Raw genomic sequence first — 27,003 nt, forward strand, 5'->3', positions numbered from 1 at the left:
AAAACAAACCATGAAGAACTAACCACCACTGTGAATAAACTTTAAAGGCGTTGTGCTAAGTGAAATGGGCTAGTCGCAAAAGGACGACTACGACTATGCCATGATTCCACCTATACGAGCTACTACAAATAGTCAAATTCAGAAACAGAGGATAGAACGGTGGCCACCAGTGGCTGGCTGGGCAGGCTGGGGAGTTAGTGCTTAATGGGGACAGAATTTCAGTTGGGAAAGAAATAAAATATCTGGAGATGAATGGTGGTGATGGTGGCACAAAAATGTGAGTGCACTCAATGTCACAGAACTGTTCACTTGAGCATTTAAAAATTGTTACTTTAGAGACAGGCTCTTGCTCTGCTGCCCAGGCTGGAGGGCAGCAGTATGATCATAGTTCACTATATCCTTGAACTCCTAGGCTCAAGTGATCCTCCTGCCTTGGCCTCCCAAGTAGCTGGGACTACAGATACGTGCCACCATGCCCAGCTAATTAAAAAAACCTTTATTTGGCCACGCATGGTGCCTCATGCCTGTAATCTCAGCACTTTGGGAGGCCAAGTGGGTAGATTACCTGAGGTTGGGAGTTTGAGACCAGCCTGACCAACATGGAGAAACCCTGTCTCTACTAAAAATACAAAATTAGCCAGGTGTGGTGGTGTGTGCCTGTAATCGCAGCTACTTGGGAGGCTGAGGCAGGAGAATCGCTTGAACCTGGGAGGAGGTTGTGAGCCGAGATCATGCCATTGTGCTCCAGCCTGGGCAACAAGAGTGAAACTTTGTCTCAAAAAACCCCAAAAAATATAAAAAACATTTTTTTTCTTTTTTTAGAGATGTTGACCAGGCTGGTCTCAAACTTCTGGCCTCAAATGATCCTTCCACCTCAGCCTTCCAAAGCAATGAGATTACAGGCTTTAGCCATTGTGCCCGGGTCTACTTAAAAATTGTTGAAATAGATATGTTATGTTATATATATTCTACCACAATTTTAAAAATAAGAGTTACCCACCCAGTTGACGGACAGTCCTGACATGCTTAAAACCTTTCACTAGACATTTAACCAGTCTTACTACCCCCTCCTGACCTTCAACTAAACACTCCTTTATCTTTTTCCTGTAAATTTTCTTCCAAGAGTGTGAAATACAATTTTTTTTTTTTTTTGAGACGGAGTTTCGCTCTCGTTACCCAGGCTGGAGTGCAATGGCGCGATCTTGGCTCACCACAACCTCCGCCTCCTGGGCTCAGGCAATTCTCCTGCCTCAGCCTCCTGAGTAGCTGGGATTACAGGCACATGCCACCGTGCCCAGCTCATTTTTTGTATTTTTAGTAGAGACGGGGTTTCACCATGTTGACCAGGATGGTCTCGATATCTTGATCTCGTGATCCACCCGCCTCGGCCTCCCAAAGTGCTGGGATTACAGGCTTGAGCCACCGCGCCCGGCCGTGAAATACAATTTTGACACACACTTACATGTTTTAAAAACACCTAATAACAGAACTAAACTAAAAACAACAGACAGCTTGTATGCGCTGGAGGCAGTAAATCTCAGCTTTCCTGCACACAAAGTGGAAATGTCCAGTAAACCCACTGCTTTTCCACACTGGCCAAGGCAGTAAAGCCACACTGTAGACACCCACTCGACCCTTCAACCTCCAAACAGACACACTGCTTTTTAACAAAACAAAAACCAATGCAAAACAACCCAACGACTTAAAAACCATGAAGGAAACCTTTACTCAATCCAAGCTACCCCTTGCTACAGTTCAGGCAGATGGCATTTCACTGCTTTTTGAGCTTTAAACCAGTACCCTTGCTGACTTTCTTTCCAAAGCCAGCGTCATAATATGTGAGTGTGAGCATATCTCAAGTGCTGGGCTTCAGGGAGTGCCCTGGTCTTTGGTCTGTGAAAAGAACTAGGGCAGAGGGAATCTGGTATCTCGAGCAGATGACGCTGCTGCCCTACAGGAGCCAGTGCTGCTTTTGTAACTGTAGCGATGGCCCAATCTCTGCTTGCCCCAACCCTGGTCAGCCCTCTTTATTTTAGTCTTGCCTTTGAAATAAGTCTGGGTGAGAGCCAAGATGTCCTGTGGCCAAGTTATGCTAAGCCACTTCTACCAATGAAATGATTCTTCCAGCCTCAGCCAGCAGAGACTGTCCTCTGGATCGCGTGGTGCCACGAGATCAGCACCTGGGGCCCCACGGCCTGGAATTGGTTTCAGACTCAGATAGAAGGAGAAATGGAAACTCCTGACATTGATTGGAAAGCCTAGATATAATATTCCTAACCTGGCTTGATCCTTGTCTAAAAAGTCCTAGTAGCTTATTTGACTGGCAAACGGAGCTCTGGTTTAGGGAGGAGGAATGGGGAGAAGTAGACTGTTACAATAATAGAGCACAATTTGAATGCTTTACACATGCTGTTTTTAATCACCCTCAAATAAATGCTACTAAGTTGTCAGAAACATCATGAGCTGTTGCTGGGATACAGCCGGAAGAGCCCCTCAACGCATCTTGTTTTTTTCTGGTGAAAAAATAAGAGGACTCATTTTAGTTAGGCTCATTCACAAAAACCAGGCGGACTCATTCTGGAGTCATATGGCCTCCAAAAGCTCAGGCCAGAAGCGCACTGTCCTCCTGCCACACTCTAATCTCTGGAAGAATTTGGAGAGGTGAGTGCTATTACTTTCTCAGGCTGAGAATTTGAGTGGGGAGCAGGGAAGGCTCCCGAGGGAAAGAGAATAAACCAGGAGGAAAGGGGAGCTCAGCCTTTGGTTTTCCTTGGAAGCCTTGCTTGGAGGCCAAAGGTTCTCAGCCTGTTCTCCCTCCTCCTGCCTGGGTGCTCATTAGCAGAGTGCTGGCCTCACTTCCACTCTGGGCAACTCCACACTGCCCTGGGGGCGTCCTCTCTCCTCCACTCACAGCTCATTTGAAAAGGCTTTACTCACCAACTTTATTGCTTCAACTAAATTATACCTTTTTATCAGAGGAAGTCCACATGTGCTCCCAGATGGCATCTGGCCTGGTGTTTTGAGTCACGAAGTCTACGGAGGCCTCCGCACCTTGACGCCTGGTGAAAGGTTGAGACGGTGCCCTCACTTGTGATTAGACCTTTGTAAATGCAGTGCTCATTTTACTCTGTGGTTCTGAACAAGCAGGAATGACTGAATCCGGAAGCTGAAGTGGCGTAGCTTTTCCCTGAGATTCAGATGTGTTTACTTTTTCACATTAAAAATAAGAAAATAAAACTTTATCAATACAGCTTCACAGACATCATTGCTCCCGCCATTGCTTTTTCTAGCTTTTAAGGCTGGACATATGCCAAGTAAGCTCCACATCGTCACAGGGTCCTTGTCCAGGTCCACAACAGGGATCTGAAGCACATCAGAAATTTCAGCCTAAGCCCCGCTGCTGTGGCCCAGGTGCCCGGGGCCTGGCATTCGCTGACAGCTTCACTCACATCGACTTCACTGGGTTGGGCTTTTACTTGGCTACACAGTTTCTTATGATGACTAGAGCCTGTAGTACCCATGTCCAGCATCGGTTCCTTTAGGCATTCTCTACAATGTAATGTGATCCCGGTGAGGCTGCAAAGCTAGCGCCATCTCCTGCCCAGCCCTCAGATGACCAGGCGCGGACATGCGGCCTAGGCTGGCCAATCAGAGGACTTCATCCTCCTTGCCTGTGGTGATTGGTATGGTGAAAGTATAGACCACCGTCAGCTCAATTGGAGTCCTTCTTAGAGTTTTTTTTTTTCTTAAATAAAGTTACCTGGAAGGATGGTTTTTGTCCAGCACGCCTGCTAAACTTGGAGAAAGTAAAACAGAGACAACTACTAGCCCTCTGGCCCTTGCCAACAGACACCGCACGCAGTACGGACCAAGCGAGGGCAAGCAAAGTTCAGATATAGTAGGGTGGATTGGATTACTCTCAGCTCAGCACGCCTTCCCTGAAAATGTGTTTGTTTAATTTCCACACCTTTTGCCATGTGACCTTGCAGTGCTTCCCAAAAAAGTAAATGGAATTCAAATTCCTGCTCATTGACTTTAGGCTTGGGGGCATGCCTTGCTTTGACCAGTAGGCTGTGGATGGACATGTCCAGCTGAGGCTTTAAGACCTTCCACCAACCGTTTTGAACCTTTTCCCCTCTGCCATGAAAGAACATGTCCCAGTTAATCCTTCTGCCTTGGTCACGGGATGGAGACATGGAGCTCATTAGCAGTCTGCAGGCCTCGCTTCTGTAGCCAACCTGAAGTCAGGAGTCCAACTGAGCCCATTCAAGCCCAGCCAATGAGCTTATTAGCTTAATCACAGCCAACCTGTGGACCTGTGAGCATGAAAGAAATGCTTGTTATTGTAAGCCATCGAGATTTTGAGGTTACTTGTTACACAGCATTGAGAGGCTGAGGCTACTTGTCATCACATAGCATGATTATAGCATACCGGACTGTCATAGATGGCAAGTGAAAGAGTTCCAGTTTCATCATTTAAAGCCCTGAATCTTAGCCATTGCTGGTGGCTCACACCTTTAAACCCAGCACTTTGGGAGGCTGAGGTGAGAGGATCACTCGAGGTCAGGATTTTGAGACCAACTTGGGCAACATGGTGAAACCCTGTCTCTACTGAAAATACAAAAACTAGCCGGGCACTTGTGATGCCACCTACTTGGGAGGCTGAGGCACAAGAATCGCTTGAACCTGGGAAGTGGAGATTGCAGTGTGTCGAGATTATGCCACTGCACTCCAGCCTGGGCAACAGAGGAACAAAAAAAACAAAAAACAAAAACAAAAACAAAAAACTAACAAGCCTTCAGTCTCATTGCATCAGAAGCCAAAGTCACCCAATTATTTCTATTGTTGGAACCAAACAAGTCTTGACCAAAGCAGGAAGCCTTTCTAAGCTCCTAGGATGCAGTTGTCGTACCTTGACTAGCTCTCACCCACTTCCTCCCACAGAATAGTAGCTCTGCATACACCCTGAGATCCTGCCGTCAATGGGCAGGCCACCAGCAATGACACTGTTGCCACACCCTGACTCTTTTTGTGTTTTTGAGACAGAGTCTTGCTCTGTTGCCCAGGCTGGAGTACAGTGGTGTGTTTTTCAGCTCACTGCAACCTCTGCTGTCTGGGTTCAAGCGATTCTCCTACCTCAGCCTCCTGAGTAGTTAGGACCACAGGTATGTGCCACCACAGCCAGCTAATTTTTGTATTTTCAGTAGAGACGAGGGTTTCACCATGTTGGTCAGGCTGGTCTCAAACTCCCAACTCCAGGTGATCTGCCTGCCTTGGCCTCCCAAAGTGCTAGGATTACAAGTGTGACCCATCACACCCAGCCCCCACACCCTGACTTTTAATCTTACCTGAAACCCAACACTCTTAACGCAACTGCTGTATCCCAGCTGCCAAACAGGCTACCTGACCCTTGTCCTCAGGCCTGACAGCTGCCCTAATCCCTGGATGCTGACCTGTTTCTCCAGCTCCTTTGGTCTACTTAGTATCTGGCTACAGCTCTGCCCACAGAGCCACAGATCTCAAAAAGAATCAATTCCTACTGTGGCAGTGCATTTATTTACTTGCCGTTTACTGTAACGTTAGTAATTTACATTACTGTTAGTACAGTAAACGGCAAGTGAATCAATATGAGAAAAAAAGTCTCTGTCATTCACCACATTGTCTCTGGTTTTAGAACGTTCCTCTCTAACTTACCCTGACTTCTCTTCGGGAGTTAAACTCTTGAGGACGTGCCATATGAAAATGTGGATTGTCAGAATCTAGAAATGGGAGAATGGAGAGGAAAACTGGCAGGTGTCCATTCATGGGGTGGGTCCATAACTCCAACAAAGCACACATCTTAGCCAGATCATTTATATAAAATAGGCGTCTCTGCCGGACGTGGTGGCTCACGCCTGTAATCCCACCACTTTGGGAGGCTGAGGTGGGTGGATCATGAGGTCAAGAGATCGAGACCATGGTGAAATCTCGTCTCTACTAAAAAATACAAAAATTAGCTGGGCATGGTGGCAAACGCCTGTGGTCCCAGCTACTCTGGAGGCTGAGGCAGGAGAGTTGCCTGAACCCAGGAAGTGGAGGTTGCAGTGAGCCGAGATCATACCACTGCACTCCAGCCTGGAGCCTGGCAACAGACCGAGACTCTGTCTCAAAAAAGAGAAAAAAAAAAAAAAAAAAGAATAGGTGTCTTTAGGTATAATTAAATAAAAAATTAAATTAAAAAATTTAAATAAATAAAATAAAATAAAAATTAATTAAATAAAAAAATTTAATTTTTTTTTGAGATGGAGTTTTGCTCTTGTCATCCAGGCTGGAGTGCAATGGCGAGATCTTGGCTCACTGCAACTTCTGCCTCCCAGGTTCAAGGTATTCTCCTGCCTCAGCCTCCCGAGTAGTAGCTGGGATTACAGGCGCCTGTCACCACGTCCAGCTAATTTTTGTATTTTTAGTAGAGACAGGGTTTCACCATGTTTGCCAGGCTGATCTCAAACTCTTGACCTCAGGTGATTCGCCTGCCTTGGCCTCCCAAAATGCTGGGATTACAGGCGTGAGCCACTGCACCCAGCCGGGCCAAAATCTGAGATTGCTCTGCAGACTCCTTAATTGTCCTTAAGTAAATATATATGTTAATATAGAAACACACACTTATATAATACATATTAAATATAAAAATATTGTAAATATGTGCACATATATATATTTTTATAATTTTAGGAAATTTATAAGATATTTTAAAAATGTAAGCACAAATAACATAGAAAGCATAAATAATATGACAAACACTCCTATTCTCACAATCCAGAATTTATAATTGTTATACTCTTGTCCAGTGTACAACTTTTTCCCCATAAATAAATAAAACATTATAATATAGCTAAACAAACTCTTTAACCACCACTCGTAAGGTTATTTCCTCTCCCTTTCCATCCCCAGAGCAGATACCTTCTTCTTTTCAATTCAAATAAATGTCATTTTATTGTTCATGTTGTATTGCAACTTGCTTTTAGCCCATATGTTTTTGAGGTCTATACTCATAGGTCTACATAGAACTGGTTTATTTGGGGCTGGGCACGGTGGCTCACGCCTGTAATCCTAGCACTTTGGGAGGCCGAGGTGGGTGGATCACATGAGGTCAGGAGTTCAAGACCAGCCTGGCCATCATGGTGAAACCCCATCTTTAAAAAAAAAAAAAAAATTAAATAAAAAAAGAAAAAAAAAAAGAACTGCTTTATTCTTCTTAAGGGCACACAGTATTACAATGTATATGCATTCCATCCTTTGTATATCCATTCCTATACGGATGCACATTTAGGTTGTTTCCATTTTCCTTGCTATTACAAAGAATGTTCCATGAACATTGTTGTGTATGTTTTCTGTTGCATTGTGCAAGAGCAGATCATGTTAATGGGCACTCTTGCCTCCTCCTGAATGGTAAAAGAAACTCCGTCGCCCAGGCTGGAATGCAATGGCATGATCTCGGCTCATAGCAACCTCCACCTCCCAGGTTCAAGCAATTCTCCTGCCTCAAACGCCAGAGTAGCTGGAATTATAGGCGTGTGCCACCATGCCCAGCTAATTTTTGTATTTTTAGTAGATACGGGGTTTCACCATGTTGATCAGCCTGGTGTCAAACTCTTGACCTTGTGATCCACCCACCTTGGCCTCCCAAAGTGTTGGGATTACAGGTGTAATCCCAACACCTGGCCTACATGTTTATTTTTATGTCAGTCCCAAATTGTCTTCGTTAGTGTAGCTTTAAAGTAAATTTTGAGGCCAGGCGCAATGGCTCACGCCTGTAATCCCAGCACTTTGGGAGGCCGAGGTGGGGGGATCATGAGGTCAGGAGTTCGAGACCATCCATGATCAATATGATGAAATTACATCTCTATTAAAAAATAAATAAATAAATAAAAGTAAAATTTGAAATTGGTAAGTGTGAGCCCTCTAACTCTGATCTTCTTTTTCAAGAGTGTTTAGGCTATTCTAGGTTCTTGCTTTTCCACATGAGTTTTAGGATCACTTTGTCTATTGCTACAAAAAAAAATGTAGTTGGAATTCATGGATTTTTAATTCACACAAACTCATTACAATGTCCTCTGTGAGGACTGGCACATTGTTATATCTCCAACACCCAGCACAGGCTGACCGAGAGTCAGCTCTTAATATTTAATGAATAAATGGGGCGGGGGAGAAGCATAGTTTAGAGAACAGCAGTAAAATGTACCCAATGGAACATTACCATACCACAGAAGCCACCTGCATGCCACTCCATGATGAACTCCTCCATCGTGTCTTTGTTTTTTGAGACAGAGGCTTGCTCTGCTACCCATGCTGGCATGTAGTGGTGTGGTCTTGGCTCACTGCAACCTCCGCTTTCTAGGTTCAAGCAAATCTCCCACCTCAGCCTCCTGAGTAGCTGGGACTACAGGCGCAAACCAGCACACCTGGCTAATTTTTGTATTTTTAGTAGAATCAGGGTTTTGCCATGTTGTACGGGCTGGTCTCAAACTCCTGACCTCAGGGGATCCACCTGCCTTGGCCTCCCAAGTGCTGGGATTACAGGCATGAGCCACCGCACCTGGCCTCCCTCCATCATTTCTTTGCTTAAAAAAAAAAAAACCAACCGTGTGGCTGGGCAGTGGCTCATGCCTGTAATCCCAGCACTTTGAGAGGCCAAGGTAGGTGAATCACCTGAGGTCAGGAGTTCCAGAGCAACCTGACCAAAATGGAGAAAACCTATCTCTACTAAAAATACAAAACTCGCTGGGTGTGGTGGTGCCTGCCTGTAACCCTAGCTACTTGGGAGGCTGAGGCAGGGAAATCGCTTGGAACTATGAGGCAGAGGTTGCGATGAGCCAAGATTGTGCCATTGTACTCCAGCTGAGGCAATGAGCAAAACTCCATCTCTAAAAAAAAAAGCCCAAAAATACAAAACAACCCAACTGTGTATGTATCCCTAAACGATACATTGGTTTTGCCAATTTTTAAAAATTTTTGTGTAAATGAAACAATACTGTATGCATTCTTCTGTGACTTATTTCAAAAAACATTGTTTTGAGATTCATGCATGTGAATATATGTAGCTTTTGTTTAGTCATTAATTTTCACTGCTTAGTATTCTATTATATAAATACATAGCACCAGCAGGGCGGGGTGGCTCACATCTATACTCCCAGCACTTTGGGAGGCCAATGCAGGTGGATCACCTAAGTTCAGGAGTTCAAGACCAGCCTGGCCAACATGGTAAAACCCTGTCTCTACTAAAAACACAAAAGTCAGCCAAGTGTGGTGGTATGTGTCTGTAAGCCCAGTTACTTGGGAGGCTGAGGCAGGAGAATCGCTTGAACTCAGGAGGTGGAGGTTGCAATTAGCCGAGATCTCACCACTGCATTTCATCCTGGGCTACAAAGCGAGACTCTGTCTCAAAAATAAATAAATAGGTCAGGCTCAGTGGTACACACCTGTAATTCCAGAACTTTGGAAGGCTGAGGCAGGCAGATCACGAGGTCAAGAATTCGAGACCAAACCAGCCAACATGGCAAAAACTCACCTCCACTAAAAATACAAAAAATTAGCCAGGCATGGTGGTGGGCACCTGTAATTCCAGCACTTGGGAGGCTGAGGCAGGAGAATCACTTGAATCTGGGAGGTGGAGGTTGCAGCAAGCTGAGATTGCGCCATTGCACTCCAGCACAAGCAAAAGAGTGAGATTCTGTCTCAAAATAAATAAATAAATAAAAATAAAAATACAAAAATTAGCCAGGTGTGGTGGTGCATGCCTGTAGTCCAGCTACTTGGGAGGCTGAGGTGGAAGAATCGCTTGAATCTGGAGGGGATGGAGGTTGCAGTGAGCAGAGATGGCACCACCGCACTTCAGCCTGAGCAGACCAAGACTGTGTCTAAATAAATAAACAGCATCTTATTTATTTGGGTTATTCCCAGGCTTTTGCTATCATAAATCATGATGTTGTTACATATTTCTTTATGTCCCTCATACAGAAGGTTCTACGCCTAGTAGTGGAATTTGGGGGTCATAGTATATGTACATATTCAACCATACTTGGCAATTCAGACCATGCTCGAGAGTAGGTATACAAATTTACATTCCCACCCAAAGTGAGTAAGAATTCTTCCCATTGTTCTCTCCTTCTGGGTTCAGTTTTCTTCTTCCACATTTTGTTTTATTTTATTTTATTACTATTACTATTTTTGAGATGGAGTTTCACTCTTGTTGCCCAAGCTGGAGTGCAATGGCATGGATCTTGGCTCACTGCAACCTCCGCCTCCCAGGTTCAAGCAATTCTCCTGCCTCAGCCTCACAGGTAGCTGGGATTACAGGCATGCACCACCATGCCCGGCTAATTTTGTATTTTTAGTTAGAGGCGGGGTTTCTCCATGTTGGTCAGGCTGGTCTTGAACTCCGGACCACAGGTGATCCACCTGCCTTAGCCTCCCAAGTATACCTTTTAGGTTTGTTTGTTTTTTCCAGAGAGGATCTGAATGTTAAACTTTCCTGGACTTTGTTTTGTTGAAAGTCTTTATTTTGTTTGCACTCTTGAATGAGAACTTATCTGAATATAGAATTCTAGATTGATAATGTTTTTTGTTTTTTCCTCAATACTTTGAAAATACTATTCCATTAACTTTGGGCCTTTATTGTTGCATCTAATTGTACTTCTTTTGTCTTCTGTCGGGTAGATTCTAAGATTTTTGTCTGTGGTGTCTGCAATTTCACCATAATATGTGTAGGTATAAATTTCTTCTTTATTGGTTTTGCACCTGTCATGATTCCCAAGTCTGAGGATTCATATCTTTCATCAATTCTGGGATTTTTTTTTTAATTCTGGGAAATTATCAGTGATGATCTCTTGAATATTTACTCTCCTCCATAGTCTCCCTTTTCTTCTTCTGGATCACCTGTGAATGTTACAGGAGACATACGTTTGCTTCCAAATCTCTATTTTCTCTTTCTCATTCTATGCTGCCTTCTGGGTAAATTCATCCAGTCTATTTAGCTATGTCGAATCTGCCATTTAACTTATTCACTACATTTTTATTTATATTATCTGGAAGTCTGATTGCTTTGCATTTCTACCTGTTCTTATTTCCATTCACTCTTGTTTTTTCTTTCATTTCTTCTTTTACATATTTTATGATTTAAAAATACTAACTTTATAGTATAGCCTCGATCATATTGTTCTAAAATTAAACCTTAAGCTCACATGAGGCACAGGCTCATGCTTATTAATTCCTCAGGGAAGGTTTTTTTTCTTCTTATTCTTTTCCTTGTCCCCTACCTTCTAGACCAAATGAGGCTTGAATTCACATCTATTGGTTCTCTTTGTGTTTCAGGAACCTGCTTATTTAACTTTCTTTTTTGGGTGTTCAGCTTTGCATTTATTTTCCTTTTTAGAGACAAAATTTCATGCTGTCACCCAGGCTGGAGTGCAGTGGCATATCCACAGCTCACTGCAACCTCAAACTCCTGGGTTCAAGAGACCTCAGTCTCCCAAGGAGCTAGGACTACAGGCGCATGCCACTGTGCCTTGTTTTGTAGAGATGGGGGTCTTGCTTTGTTGTCCAGGTTGATCTCAAACTCCTGGCTTCAAGTGATCCTCCTGCCTTGGCCTCCCAAAGTGCTGGGATTACAGGCAGGGAGCTATTACACTCAACCTGGTTTTGTTTTGTTTTGTTTTTCCGAGATGGAGTCTCACTCTGTTGCCCAGGCTGGAGTGCAGTGATGTGGTGTCGGCTCACTGCAACCTCTGCCTCCTGGGTTCAAGCAGTTCTGCCTCAGCCTCCTGAGTAACTGTGATTATAGGTACCTGACACCACACCTGACTAATTTTTGTAGAGACAGGGTTTCCCCATATTGGCCAGGGTGGTCTTGAACTCCCGACCTTGTGATCTGCCAGCCTTGGCCTCCCAAAGTGCTGGGATCACAGGCGTAAGCCACCATGACTGGCCCTGGCTTTGTATTTAAAATAAGGCTTATTGAGTTTATTCAGCAGTTATAGGTATTTGCAGCAGGAGAATTTTCAGGTTATCTGGTCTGCCAACTTGTTAAACTAGAAATCTATTAACTCTATGTTTTCATTAAGCCATTTTTAAATTGTGATAAAATATACATGCCATAAAAGTTATTAATTAATATTTAATAGGATGGGTAAAGTTGTAGAAAGAGAGCCCATTTTAGTCATGCCACTGCACTCCAGCCTGGGCAACAGAGTCAGACCTCGTCTCAAAAAAAAAAAGAGACAGCCCGTTATAGTTTCAGTATGAGGAAGGACTTTGTAGTAAGTCGGTAGGAGGCAAAGGGTTTCCAAGGAATGATAGGCAGAAAGTGAAGGATACATTCTGTGAATGGTAAACAGTTGGTTTAGCAGGATCTTAGTACATGGCACATGTAATAAGGTGAGTAAATTTCTGAAATGGTAAATTAGGGCCAGATTGTAGAGGGCCTTGAATTTCAGCTTGAAAGAATTCGAACTTTGAGAGCCTTTGAAAGACTTTGAACTTAACTCATTTTGAAAGTTGGTCTTGGCAGCAGTAGATGGAGTGGATTGGAGGGTGGTGAGATTGACAGCAGGGAAACCAATTAGAAACCTATTGCAGTAGTCCAGTAAGGCATGAAGGCACATAATAGGGATAAGGTCTGACAAAGACTCAGAGCTGTTGAAATGATCAAAGCACAATGGTAGTTATTAACCAAACTGGGGCCAAGAGGAGATGCCAATACAGACATATGACATCATTCTCTAGAGTAAGTCACTTCCCAGCAGAGTAGCATTCTGAACTCTTAGAGACTTGCTGATATCCTCTAATGAAGTCACATGCTGTTTATAAAATGTTGGCTAATTAGCCTGTCGAGCCAGCCAGAGCCCTCCTTTGATCTGAACCCAGACTCGAAAAAGTATGCATCAGTGCAATTTGAAAAACAGTATTAAAATAGATAAATTAGAATAAAACAGATAATCTGTAACACTACAGAGTATAAACAACTGTTTTTAGCATCAGTCCAAAGAGTTTTAAGCGTCTCTTGTTGTTTGCTTCTACTGTTAATAAGATCTTCTGAAATTATTGCTCTGGACTTTCAATCTTAACATTTCTTAGCAGGACAATTTAATCACCTATTTCTACTGCGTTATGTATTTAGTGAGCATGGTGACAACCCAAATGTCTTGGCTTGCATTTGTTTTCCCATTGCCCTGCTATATTCTAAGGTTGTTTTCATATATATCCTGTGTGTGAGCTCCCCTTTCTCAATTTGTTGTGGATTGTATTATACTTGTCAATCAGCTAAATGTAAATGAACATCGGCTTTCTAGAGATGCCTCTTTTAGCATTTAATTGCTGAAAGAAAAGCAATAGGCTACAAAGCTAAGAAGTTACTTGGAGAAGAACTTGAATTAATTGATTCTGAGGTTGAGTGATCAAAACATGGTTGTGAAGAAATAGAGTTATTATATCTATTATATATAATTTATTAACATAGATATTTAAGAGGTGAATGATATTTTGAAATCACATTGGGCATACTACTTAGATAGTCTAAGGAGTCTACAACCCAAAAAAGGTTGAGAGCAACTGTCTGCCTTGCTTCATGCAGCTCCCAGAATAGTGCCCTTTGTTACATAAACTAGTGATTATAAGCTTGGGCATGAGAGTCACACTCCCTGTATTTGAATCCTGGCTCTGCTGTGTAATAGCTGTGTGACCTCAAACAAGTCATTTGAGCCCTCTGTGCCTCAGTTTCCTCATCAGTAAAATGGGGATAACAATGGTATTATGTCAAGTGGTTGTGGTGAGGATTACATGAATTAATGTCTATAAATAACTCAGAAAATGCTCAGCACATAATAATGTAAAAGTTCTATACATATATCAGCTATTATTATTATAATAATTACATGGGTGTGGCACTGATGGTAATAATGGTGACAACTATGATGACTTCTACCTTCTTGAAGCCACTTAAGAGTGAGTGACAACAGCCAAAGTTACTTAGGAATAAATGATTAAAAAAAAAAGAGCGAATGACAACGAGCAGCCCCAGGAAATGTTATCCAGCTGGTTATTCTAGGTAAAGCTGATACCACCCTTCCCCTCCTGTTCTAGTGTATGGCCAGCCAGGCTCTAAAGGCTTGGTAGTCTGACTCAACTGCGGAGAGGGATGTATTCCAGTTGAAGCACAGCAGCAAAAGCAATTTGTTTTTTAGATTTAGCTGAAATATATTCTGATTCTATTTTTTCAGCCTTGGATGGAACTGGCTCTTTGCCACGGTTTGTTTCTCCCCCTTGGAATGTGTATTGCTGATGCTCTACCATGATAAACAGCGAGTGGGGAAACGGGGACTTTTATTAGCTGACCTAAAGCTCATCTCTCCCAGTTCTGCCACAAAACACTCTGACAGTCTGAGAACATTTCCTTTATCTCCATCTCCACCTACTGACCTTCCCAGCTGAAAGGGTTAGGTGAAGTAAATCAGATTAGAATTCATTCCAAAGGTCTTTGACTTTTTCTAGCTTTTTTTGAGATGGAGTCTCGCTCTGTCACCCAGGCTGGAGTGCAGTGGTGCAATCTCAGCTCACTGCAACCTCCGCCTCCCAGGTTCAAGCAATTCTTCTGCATCAGCAGACTTTTTCTAGCTTTTAATGACCAAAGTTTTTAGATAACTGAGTTTCAGGATTATCTGATCACCTTTGTTGGGTCAAGTTTGCTCCTCCTCAAATACCTGAGAGTGATTTTTTTAATGTATTATTTTTGGGTTCTCTCCATTTTTTCCTTTATCCGTTCCTTGCACAAAGAACTGACAGTTCCGGAAGCCACTGCCCCCAGGAATTTGCTTCTTTGATTTTTATTTTTATTTATTTTTTAAAGTTTCTTTTATTTTTTTTTTTAAGGCTCCACTTTCTAAGGGTTTAGAAAAGCAGAATTTGCTTCTTTTAACAACAGCTACTGGGTTCTCTCTCTTGAAAAAGCTCATTCAAGGATCCCCTGATCCCAAAGTGCCAAGTAGAAATTGTGTAAAGTGATTTAATTTAGATGCTGTGTATCAGGCTTAAAATCCAATAAATATGTATGTAACTGAATATTTTCTGCAGTAAAAGGTGGATGGACTGCCTAAGGTCGAACTCCCACTGCAGTTTTGTAGTCCATGGGGACAGAACCAGCTACACAAATTGCAGGGCCCAGTGCAAAGGGAAAATGAGGGATCTCTTGTTCAAAAGTTATTAAAAAATTCAAGACAGTAACAACAGAGCATCAAATCGAGAATAGGGGCCAGGCGTGGTGGTTAATTCCCGTAATCCCAGCACTTTGGGAGGCCGAGTGGGCGGATTGCCTGAGGTCAGGGGTTTGAGACCAGCTTGACTAACACAGTAAAACTCCATCTCTACTAAAAATACAAAATTAGGTGGATGTGGTGGTACATGCCTGTAATCCCAGCTACTTGGGAGGCTGAGGCAGGAGAATCATTTGAACCCCAGAGGCAGAGGTTGCAGTGAGCTGAGATCACACCATTGATCTTCTTCCAGCTAGGCAAGAAGAGCAAAATGCCATTCCCCCACCCCCCAAAAAAAACAACCCTAAGCATAAGGCCCTTTTGAGTACAGGGCCCTGAGCAACAACAGCACAGCTCATCCACCCAGGAAGCCAGGCCTGCATAAAGCCCACAAATAAGAATCTGGGGAATCCGACTGGAAAAAAAATCTAATTTCTGGGGTCTACCAGAAGTTCTGCAATATCTGAGAATTGACTTTTTTTTTTTTTAATACAGGATCTTGCTTTGTTGCCCAGGTTGGAGTACAGTGGCTCAGTCCTGGCTTACTGCAGCCTTGACTTTCTGGGCTCAAGCAAACCTCCAACCTCAGCCTTCTAAGTAGCTGGGATCACAGGTGTGCTCACAATGGTTATTTTTAAAAGTATTACTGTGTTGCCCAGGCTGGTCTTGAACTCCTGGACTCAGGTGATCCTCCTGCCTCAGCCTCCCAAAGTGATGGGATTACAGAAGTGAGCCACCATGCCCAGCCAGAATTAACATTCTTAATAACCTCTGTAGACGTTGACTTTTGAGAATCTCACACCTATTTTCTTCTTCATTTGCTTGGGAAAAAGAAAAAGCTTTTTTTTTTTTTTTTTTGGAGACGGAGTCTCGCTCTGTTGCCAGGCTGGAGTATAGTGGTGCGATCTTGGTTCACTGCAACCTCTGCCTCCTGGGTTCAAGCAATTCCCCTACCTCAGCCTTCCAAAGTAGCTGGGACTACAGGCATGTGCCAGCATGCCTGGCTAATTTTGTATTTTTAGTAGAGACAGGGTTTCTCCATGTTGGTCAGGCTGATCTTGAACTCCCGACCTCAGGTGATCCACCCACCTTGGCCTCCCAAAGTGCTGGGATTACAGGCATGAGCCACCGCACCTGTCCTGTTTTTTTGGTTTTGCTTTGTTTTGTTAAGAGACAGAGTAACACTCTATCACCCAGGCTGGAGTGCAGTGGCGTGATCATAGTTCAAAGTAGTCTTGATCTCCTGGGCTCAAGTGATCCTCCTACCTCAGCCTCCTGGGTAGCTGGAACTACAGCTGTGTGCCAGTCATCATGCCTGGCTTTTTATTTTTATTTCTGTAGAGACAGAGTCTCACCATGCTGCCCAGGCTGGTCTTGAACTCTGGATTCAAGTGATCCTCCTGCGTTGGCCTTCCAAAGTGCTAGGATCACAGGTGTAAGCCACCATGCCTGGCCAATTTTATTGTATTTTATTTTTTTCTGAGACAGAGTTTGGTTCTGTCCCCCAGGCTGGAGTACAGTGGTGTGACCTCGGCTCAATGCAGCCTCCACCTCCTGGGTTCATGGGATTCTTGTGCCTCAGCCACTGAGTAACTGGGATTATAGGTGTGTACCACCATACTCAGCTAATTTTTGTATTTTTATTAGAGACAAGGTTTTAACCTGTTGGCCAGGCTGGTCTCAAACTCCTGGCCTTAGGTGATCTGCCTGCCTCTGCTCCCAAAGTGAGCCACCTTGCCTGGCCCCAATTCCCTTTTAAAAGTGTTTGGCTCATTTTCCTAGATGGGCAACTGAGAGCACTTAGGCTGCATCTTTGGCAGCATTTTTTGAGCTCTTTCACACTTTCTCTGTTTTCCTTTCTCCCCTATCCTCTTTTGTTTTACACTTGTCTTGGGCCTGCCAGCAATACCTCAGGTGTGCCTAGACTTGGCTGATGACGTCCAAGGCATATGAAACTATTAGAGAAAGTTTGGGGGGAAGGAGGAAGACTTTTGATAGTCTGGATTTTTCGGTAAGAGTTTTATTTTTGCTAGAGCCCCCTTTTCCTACCCAGTTTAGCTTCTAACCTAAACCAACAGAAAAGGAAAATAAAATATTAGAGAAAGTTACGAGAACAATCTTAATCCCTACCTCAGTGATTATTTGCTCACAATCACTGGAATTGAATTCCAGAGCAGTTCTATTTCCTCTGCAGTCCTTGCAGCTTATTTCTGCAAACCGTCACTTCATCAAATTGGGACCTCAAGGGCTTAGGAATTCATCCCGTGTAACCTGATCAAAGAATTCATATCAAACTATCCTGACTAAACCTGGTCCTGAGTTCTGAGTTTAGCCGTACATCATTGAGATATTGCAAGGTTAATAAACCTCTTTATATTATAGATTTAACGTTTTAGCACAACAAATAAAATGCTCCTTTTTTTTGGCTTACAGTTCTGTGTGTGGGTGAGTGCTTAAGCAGCCACCGAGTGGAACAGATGCTGTCTTGAATTTTTCCTTAATAAAAACCTGACAGATTTTTAATTAACAGGTGCTTCTAAATTACTTAAGAAATGACTTGTTTCTTTATTGATTTCACCTGTATTTCCTGTTTTTCAGTAGTTGTCCTTTCTTTTTCTGAGATGGAGTCTCGCTCTGTCGCCAGGCTGGAGTGCAGTGATGCAATCTGTGCTCACTGCAACCTCTGCCTTCTGGGTTCAAGTGATTCTCCTGCCTCAGCCTCCCTCAGAAGCTATTCTTCCGCCTTGGCCTGTAGCTGGGACTGCAGGCGTGCGCCACCACGCCCAGCTAATTTTTGTATTTCTAGTAGAGATGGGGTTTCACCGTGTTGGCGAGGACAGTCTCAATCTCTTGACCTCGTGATCTGCCTAAAAGTGTTGGTATTACAGGCGTGAGCCACTTTGCCCAGCCGTACTTGTAGTTTCTAACACACATCTTTATTACTCTATATTTTTAAAGTAATGAAAACTTTGTGTTTCTATTTTCATTCTCACAGCAAAGGAGAAAGATTAAATGGAAATGATCTTTTATAACTTTGAAATATTATGCAATCCTGGCATTCTTGAAAATTTTTCTTGCTTGCCTTTTACTTTGGCAATATACTTGTATCTAAAGATATATAAAGAACTCTAAGCCAGGTGCGGTGGCTCAGGCCTGTAGTTTCAGCACTCTGGGAGGCCAAGGAGGGCAGATCACAAGGTCAGGAGATCGAGACTGTCCTGGCCAACAAGGTGAAACCCTGACTCTACTAAAAATACAAAAGTTAGCTGGGCATGTTGGCACATGCCTGTAGTCCCAGCGACTCAGGAGGCTGAGGCAGGAGAATCGCTTGAGGGCTGAGGGGGCGAGTGTCCCCGGCGCCGGCCAGAGAGCGCGCGTTTGGTCGGGCCGGCAACTTGATCCCTAAGTCTAACGTGCCGCCTGGCGAGGGGTGTGGTGGTCCGACGGGCGGCCGTAGGGGGCCTGGAGCCGCCCTCTTTGCGACTGCAGAGGAGCCCGGCGCCCACCGCCCGCCTCATCACGCCTGTATTGGTGAAGGGTCGGAGCCCGCCGCCCTCAGCTCTGTTCACCTTCGGGTGCAGTTGCTCCCGCTCACTGTCCGCCCCTCTTCGTCTCCGTCTCTTCTCTCTCTTATTATATTCTATTATATAAATATAGCCAGATTAAAGTTATTTATTCTTATGTTGATAGGCATTTAGATTGTTTCTAGGTTTTCATGTATTAAAAACAATGTTACATTGAACATTTCCTGATTAGGAATCCTTGTGTTTACATTTAAGATCTTTGGCAAGTTTTTAAAACTTCAAATTGTGGTTGGACGTGGTGGCTTGTACCTGTAATAGCAGTACTTTTGGGAGGCTGAGGTGGGTGGATCACCTGAGGTCAGGAGTTTGAGACAAGCCTGACCAGCATGGTGAAACCCCATCTCTACTAAAAATACAAAAATTAGCTGGGTGTGGTGGCAGGTGCCTGTAATCCCAGCTACTCGGGAGGCTGAGGCAGGAGAATCGCTTGAACCTGGGAGGTGGAGTTTGCAGTAAGCCCAGATCACACCACTGAACTCCAGCCTGGTGACAGAGCAAGAATCTGTCTCAAAAAAAAAAAAAAAAAAAAAAAAAAAAAAGAACACTGACGGCCAGGCATGGTGGCTCATGCCCGTAATCTAAGCACTTTGGGAGGTCGAGGCAGGCAGATCACTTGAGGTCAGAAGTTTGAGACCAGCCTGGTTACCACGGTGAAAATCCCTTTCTAATAAAAATAAAAAAATTAGTCGAGGCGTGATGGCTCACGCCTGTAATCCCAATGAGGGAATGTGTTCGCTTTCCGGGTCCCCAAGGGGGCGTAATTTTATGGACAAGAACTTCCTAGCGCCATGCCCGCCTCCCATCTCTCTCCATCCGGGATATTTAACGGTCTCTGTTTTAATTTTCTTTCTTTTTTCTTTTTTTTTTTTTTGAGATGGGAGTTTCGCTCTTGTTACCCAGGCTGGAGTGCAATGGCGCGATCTCGGCTCACCGCAACCTCCGCCTCCTGGGTTCAGGCAATTCTCCTGCCTCAGCCTCCTGAGTAGCTGGGATTACAGGCACGCGCCACCGTGCCCAGCTCATTTTTTGCATTTTTAGTAGTGACGGGGTTTCATCATGTTGACCAGGATGGTCTCGATCTCTTGACCTTGTGATCCACCCGCCTCGGCCTCCCAAAGTACTGGATTACAGGCGTGAGCCACCGCGCCGGGCCCTCTGTTTTAATTTTCTCAGGGGCAGGAAGAATAAAAAAAGCCAATCACTCCAGCGGAAGTAAGTTCTAAGGAAGTCCTTTCATTGGCCAGAGGTCTTGGAGAAGGTGGGGGTTCCTCCCAGGTTAAAAGTTCCTTTCTTCCGCCCCGCTTCGGACACACTGTTTGGATCCTCTTCCAGCCTCGTAAAAGCTGTCTTTCTCTCTCCCGAATTTCCCCTCTGGAGTCCCCTTTCACACTCTTCATAGAAGTTTTCTTTCTCTGCCGGGCGCGGTGGCTCAAGCCTGTAATCCCAGCACTTTGGGAGGCCAAGGCGGGTGGATCACGAGGTCAAGAGATCGAGACCATACTGGTCAACATGGTGAAACCCCGTCTCTACTAAAAATACAAAAAATTAGCTGGGTACGGTGGTGCGTGCCTGTAATCCCAGCTACTCAGGAGGCTGAAGCAGGAGAATTGCCGGAACCCAGGAGGCGGAGGTTGCGGTGAGCCGAGATCGCGCCATTGCACTCCAGCCTGGGTATCAGGAGCGAAACTCCGTCTCAAAAAAAAAAGTTTTCTTTGTCTCATTCTTGAGAGAGCAGGAGACCAAGAACCTTGGAGAAACGTTCTCTCAGGGGAGCTGAGGGCTCCCCTGAATCCCAACACCAGCACTTTGGGAGGCCAAGGCAGGCAGATCATGAGGTCAAGAGATTGAGACCATACTGGTTAACACAGTGAAACCCCATCTCTACTAAAAATACAAAAAATTAGGTGGGCCTGGTGACCTGTGCCTGTAGTCCCAGCTGCGCAGGAGGCTGAGGCAGGAGAATCACTTGCACCTGGGAGACAGAGGTTGCAGTGAACTGAGATTGTGCCACTGCACTCTAGCCTAGTGACAGAGCTAGACTCTGTCTCAAAAAACAAACAAAATTAGCCAGGTGTGATGGCACAAGCCTGTGATTCCAGCTACTTGGGAGGCTGAGGTATGAGAATCACTTGAACCCAGGAGGTGGAGGTGCAGTGAGTAGATTATGCCCCTGAACTCCAGCTTGGGTGACAAAGTCAGAGTCTGTCTCAAGAAAAAAAAAAAGAAAGAAAAAGAGAACAGTTACAGCTCAGTAATAAAGAGGGGAAACAACCCCGTTTTAAAAAATTGGGCCAAAGGTTTAAACAGACACATCACAAAAGAAAATATAAGAAAGGCCAATAAACGCATGGAAAGTCTCAACGTTATTAATAATCAGGAAAAAGCAAATTAAAACAACAATGAGATAACACTAACATACCCACTAGAATAGCTAAAATAAAAAATTTGACAATAATAAGGGTTAGCAAGGATGCAGAACAACTTGAAATCTCATATGTTGCTGGTGAGGGTGTGGTGGTGCATGCCTGTAATCCTAGCTACTCAGGAGGCTGAGGCAGGAGAAACGTTTGAACCAAGGAGGCAGAGGTTGAGGTGAGCCAAGATTGTGTCACTGCACTCCAGCCTAGGCAACAAGAGTGAAACTCTATCTCGAAAATAAAATAAAATAAAATAAAACAATTAATTGGTGAGCTCGGTGGCTCACGCCTGCAATCCCAGGACGTTGGGAGGCCAAGGTGGGTGGATCAGTCTGATCAACATGGTGAAACCCCATCTCTACTAAAAATATAAAAAATTAGCTGGGTATGGTGGCACACACCTGGTAATCCCAGCTACTCTGGGGCTGAGGTAGAAGAATCATTTGAACCCGGGAGGCAGAGGTTGCAGTGGGCCAAGACTGTGCCATTGCAGTCTAGCCTGGGCAAGAGTGAAATCCTGCCTCAAAAAAAAAAAAAAAAAGAAACCATTAAAAAAAAATTAGCAAGGCATGGTGGCACATGCCCATAGTCCCTGCTATTTGAGAGGCTGATATAGGAGGATTGTTTGTGCCCAAGAGATGGAGGCTGCAGTGAGCCATGATTGCATCACGGCACTCCATCCTGGGTGACAGGGTGATACCCTGTCTCACAAAACAACAACAACAAAAACTAGAAATTACCCAAACATTCATCAACAGGTAAATGGATAAACAAACGGAATACTGCCTAGCAACAGAAAGTAATGAACTACTGAGGTATACAATAGCATGAATGAAACTCAAAAAAACCCATGCTGAGAGAAAGACGACAGAACAAGAGTAGATATTGCACAATTCCATTAATGGAAAATTCTAGAAAAGGCCAAACCAATCTATAGTGGCAGAAGGAGTATCAGTGATTGCCTGGAGCCAGGATTGGAAGAGGAAATACTGAGTCCAAACTGGTATGAGGGAATTGTGGGGGGTGTTGGAAACAATCTACATTTTGATTGAGGTTAGGCTTCCATGGGAGTATACATTTGTCAAACCTCATTTGAACTGTACACTTAAAAAAAAAGAGTGCATTTTATATAAAATATACTTCAATAAAGTTGTTTTTTTCAACTACTAAACAAGTTCAGAGAAGCCTCTAATACATATTCATGTACATACTACCTAGGATTAATAAATGTTAAACATTTTATTTGCTTCATCTTTCTTCATACAGAAGAAATGAAATATTACAGATAAAGATGGTATCTCCTGGCCGGGCGCGGTGGCTCACGCCTGTAATCCCAGCACTTTGGGAGGCCGAGGCGGGTGGATCACGAGGTCAAGAGATCGAGACCATCCTGGTCAACATGGTGAAACCCCGTCTCTACTAAAAATACAAAAAATTAGCTGGGCACGGTGGTGCGTGCCTGTAATCCCAGCTACTCAGGAGGCTGAGGCAGGAGAATTGCCTGAACCCAGGAGGTGGAGGTTGCGGTGAGCCGAGATTGCGCCATTGCACTCCAGCCTGGGTAACAAGAGTGAAACTCCATCTCAAAAAAAAAAAAAAAAAAAAAAAAAAAAGATGGTATCTCTATAGCTCCTAGACCTATTCTTCACCCCTTCCCATTGGCAAGTACATTCCTAAAGTTGTATTTATCCTTTCTGTCCATCTAAAAATGTATTCACGGGCAACTTCATTTTATTGCTAAGGGTATCAAAGTTTAACAAGAGCTAATGCACTGCCAGAGTTAAACAATGCCTTGGCAGCAGCACAGCCAGTAATGATATTGTGTCTTATGTTCAATCTGCAGGGGCTATGTTACCTAACCTGTGTTTGAGGAGCTGCTAATGTAATTATTGGAGGGTTTATACTGCTCTTCCCCCTCAATTTTAAACATGACTACAACTTGGCACAAATTGGAATTTAATGTGTTATGATGTTCCTCTAAATTTTCAAAATGCACTGCTTGTAAAGTTTCAAATCCAAGATTAATGTAGTTTTAAACAATATAGCAATTTGTTATCAGTGATTTGTTTAATTGTAATTAAGATGGAACACAGAGATTTATGTATTTCCCTTAATTTTATCAAACATATTGCTAGGCTATTTGCAGAGCACCTAACACCACTGAATCCTAAATAGCTGGCTGGATTTCACTGTTCTATGGATACTATATGAGACAATCAGAGGGACTGATTTGATGACATTCCTTGCCCTTTAGATTTATCTTTTTTTAAGTGTATCTTCTATATTGTTCAGATTTCCCCCTCAGTTCTAATGTTTATACTTTGAAAGTTGATAAATATTGGGGCTGAAAAGAAGAGTTTAGGCTAGTATGAAGTATTTTGTAATAATGAAGCTGGTAATTTCTCTTTGTAATTTTTTTTTTTTAACTCACAGACACAGGTCTCTGAAAGGATATTACTAATTCCGGTTTTTGCTGGCAAAGTAATTTGTCTTTTCCTATTCTTAAAAATAGAAATTGTTCTGATAAGAAAAATAATAAATGAAATAAAGTATGTTTTCTCTATAAGAGAAGCAACAAAAACCAGTTGCAAACTCAAGTTTAAATTCACACTGGGGTTGAGAGTATTTTTTTCCTTTTAGAATTTGAAAGTTGGCTAGGTGCAGTGGCTCATGCCTATAGTCCCAACACTTTGGGAGATGGAAGGATTGCTTGAAACTAGGAGTTTGAGACCAGCCTGGGCAACATAGTGAGACTGTGTCTCTATTTTTATGGGGGAAAAAAAAAAACAATTTGAAAGCTGAATGTTCATTTGCTTGAAGCTTTAAATACATATAGATACTTTTTTTTTTTTAGAGACATGGTCTCATTCTGTTGCCCAGGTTGGAGTGCAGTGGTGCCATCATAGCTCCCTGCTGGAACTCCTGGGCTCAAGTGACCCTCCAGCCTTGGCTTCTGGGGTAGCTAGGGCTACAGGTGCACATTACCTTGCCCTATATATACATTCAATACTCATTGGCTATAGCCTTGCATATCACAATGGAGTTTAACTCTGTTCATCATGTCAGTAACATACTATAGAGTCACTGGATTATGAATGTGACTCACCTAGTGATGTGTCTTTCTTTTCAATAACATCTAATAATTGTAGAGATGACTCCATCAGACTAGTTAAGCCACAGGGCACTGCTGGGTCACTAGTGACTGGCATGTGGGGTAGAGGTGGAAGGGTATCATTTTTGGTGCTGCAGAAGAGAAGGGACGCTACCCCCCTGCGGAGTAGTGTGATACCCTAAGAATGGAGAGAACAGAGATTCTCAAGATCTGCAGCTGATACTGGAGGATAGATAATTTTACCAATTTTTTATTGTTTTTTTGGACAACTAATCAGAAGAAAATATATAAAGATTAGTAACTGAAGTCTGGTCAAGGAGAGGGCCTGAAAAATCTGCTTTGGAATATTTAAAGGTGACATTTAGATAAGGGTTAAGGGTGAACCCAGCTTATGGATGTGGGGGATCAGGGGAATGTTCCTCAGGTGCTTAGGTCAGGGACAGTAGCAACATCCTCAATAGCTAAGGAGGTGTGGGCATTTTTGAGGAAATGATGTGGTTTGTTTCATCACTATCTGAGCATCAGGAACTGGAAGTAGTGATCTGTGAATGGGATCAAGGTAGGTGACCAAGAACAAGGTGTGAAACTCTGGGGAAAATGATAAGGCTGTCTTTCACCTGGTTCAGTACACGGTGAACTGTTCCAGAGGTAGCTGCTGCTGCTTCTTTTTTTCTTTTGGTTTTTTTTTTTGAGATGGGGGGGGTCACTCTTTTTGCCCAGGTAGGAGTGCAATGGCATGATCTCAGCTCACTGCAACCTCTACCTCCTGGGTCCAAGGGAGTCTCCTGCCTCAGCCTCCTGAGTAGCTGGGATTACAGGCATGTGCCACCACGCCCAGCTAATTTTGTATTTTTTAGTAGAGACGGGGTTTTTCCATGTTTGTCAGGCTGGTTTTGAACTCCTGACCTCAAGTGATCCGCTCACCTTGGCCTCCCAAAGTGCTGGGATCACAGGTGTGAGCCACTGCACTTGGCCTGTCAAAGCAGAGTCTTTAAGAGAAAGGGATGCAGGAAAAAGGAGATCTTTTGAAGAATCTCTTTTTAAAAAAATTATCTTTTGGCTGGGCGTGGTGGCTCACGCCTGTAATCCAAGCACTTTGGAGGCCAAGGCGGGTGGATCACCTGAGGTTGGGAGTTCAAGACCAGCCTGACCAACATGGTGAAACCCCATCTTTAAAAATTATATATATATATCTTTTTTGTTGTAGTTCTGTCACCTTTAGTGGACCCTTTATTAAGCCTAAGAATCTTAGACTTCTTATGTCTGCTGTATGTGAGTTGTTGTAATTGGTCAAATTCGCAATCCAGAAATGCCTGTATTCTGTTTCTGATGTTCTGAGGAAGTGTACAGTTGTCTTCCTTGATTTCAACCACTAGAGCTTTATAACTTTACCTGGGAACATGAGGGTCATTATCATCATGTCTTTCACGAATTATGTAAACTTAAAAAAATTTATATTTTCAATGTAAACTACCCCTTGGAGGAAATTAGTTCCTTTAAAATTTATTTCCTAATTTTAATTTATACTAGTCTTATTTCTTTCAAGCTTAAATGAGTGGGCCTTAGTTCTGTATTATGGCCTATTTATTTATTTATTTATCCATTCATTCCTGAGGCGGAGTCTCTCTCTGTCGCCCACAGTGGAGTGCAGTAGCTCGATCTCGGCTCACTGCAACCTCTTAATTTTTCGTGTTTTTAGTGGAGACGAGGTTTTACCATGTTGGCCAGGCTAGTCTGAAACTCCTGACCTCAGATGATCTGCCTGCCTCAGTTCCCAAAGTGGTGGGATTACAGGCGTGAGCCACCGCGCCCGGCCCTTAATTATGTTCTTTGTGATTTCAGTAGCTATACTTTAAAAAATTTACATTTCCATAATGAACACGTCTGTATTTTTATTTTAATTTTTTTTGGTCTTCACACACAATACTCCAGCTCCCTTGCGACCTATCACCTTTTTCCTACACCCTCTGTTATCTTTTGCTGTGGTACAACCGAAAGGACAATAAGCCGTGGGCACAGGCTGTCCCTAAATCCTACGGATTTCCTTTAGTCAATAACCAGAATTTTGATAGTTAAGGCACTTACGCCTGAAGAATGTGATAAATTCCTCCTCCTGAATGTAAAGAACTATTTTTCTATGCAGACTAACACCTATATTCACTTTCCTTATACACTAAGTATGTAACCAAATCTGTTCTTGGCTTCTAAGAAGTTAGAACTCAAGGTAAAGCTCACTTGTAGAAAATTACTTACTCATTCTGCGTAGATGGACACATGCTCCAGACTAAATCCACTAAATTCTGGCTCTCGCCCAAAGTGTGTAGCCAGTATCCATAGAGACTGGGAAAAGCATCCTAAAGCCAGGGCGGCTTTCTCCTCCTCCAGCTCTAAATTGCTTTCTTTTTCGGTGGGAGGAAAAACTCCGAGGTGTAGTGTGAGCGCCTAAGGAGCGTACGTTCCTCGGTCCCTCGACGCCCCATAGAGTTTTCGCTGAATTCCTGGCCAAACCACAGCTCCCACGATGCATCCAGGTTCTAGAGCGGTCAGTGGGGCAGCTTCCGGTTTAGGACAGCGCGGCTGCGCACGGACTGTAGTCTTATTGGGTCGAA

General features: G+C 43.5%; 1 long non-coding RNA gene across 1 annotated transcript; it reads right to left on the reverse strand.

Moving 5' to 3' along the window:
- Positions 1-2,396: 2,396 nt before the first annotated feature.
- On the reverse strand, positions 2,397-26,964 carry LOC103795124 (uncharacterized). The gene is made up of 3 exons (XR_013522517.1): positions 26,648-26,964; positions 2,966-4,316; positions 2,397-2,513 (listed from the first exon to the last, which is right to left on the reverse strand). It is a non-coding gene; the product is annotated as an uncharacterized LOC103795124 (long non-coding RNA).
- Positions 26,965-27,003: the final 39 nt, after the last annotated feature.

This window comes from Callithrix jacchus, chromosome 9, assembly GCF_049354715.1.
Source record: "Callithrix jacchus isolate 240 chromosome 9, calJac240_pri, whole genome shotgun sequence".
NCBI classification, from domain to species: Eukaryota; Metazoa; Chordata; class Mammalia; order Primates; family Cebidae; genus Callithrix; species Callithrix jacchus.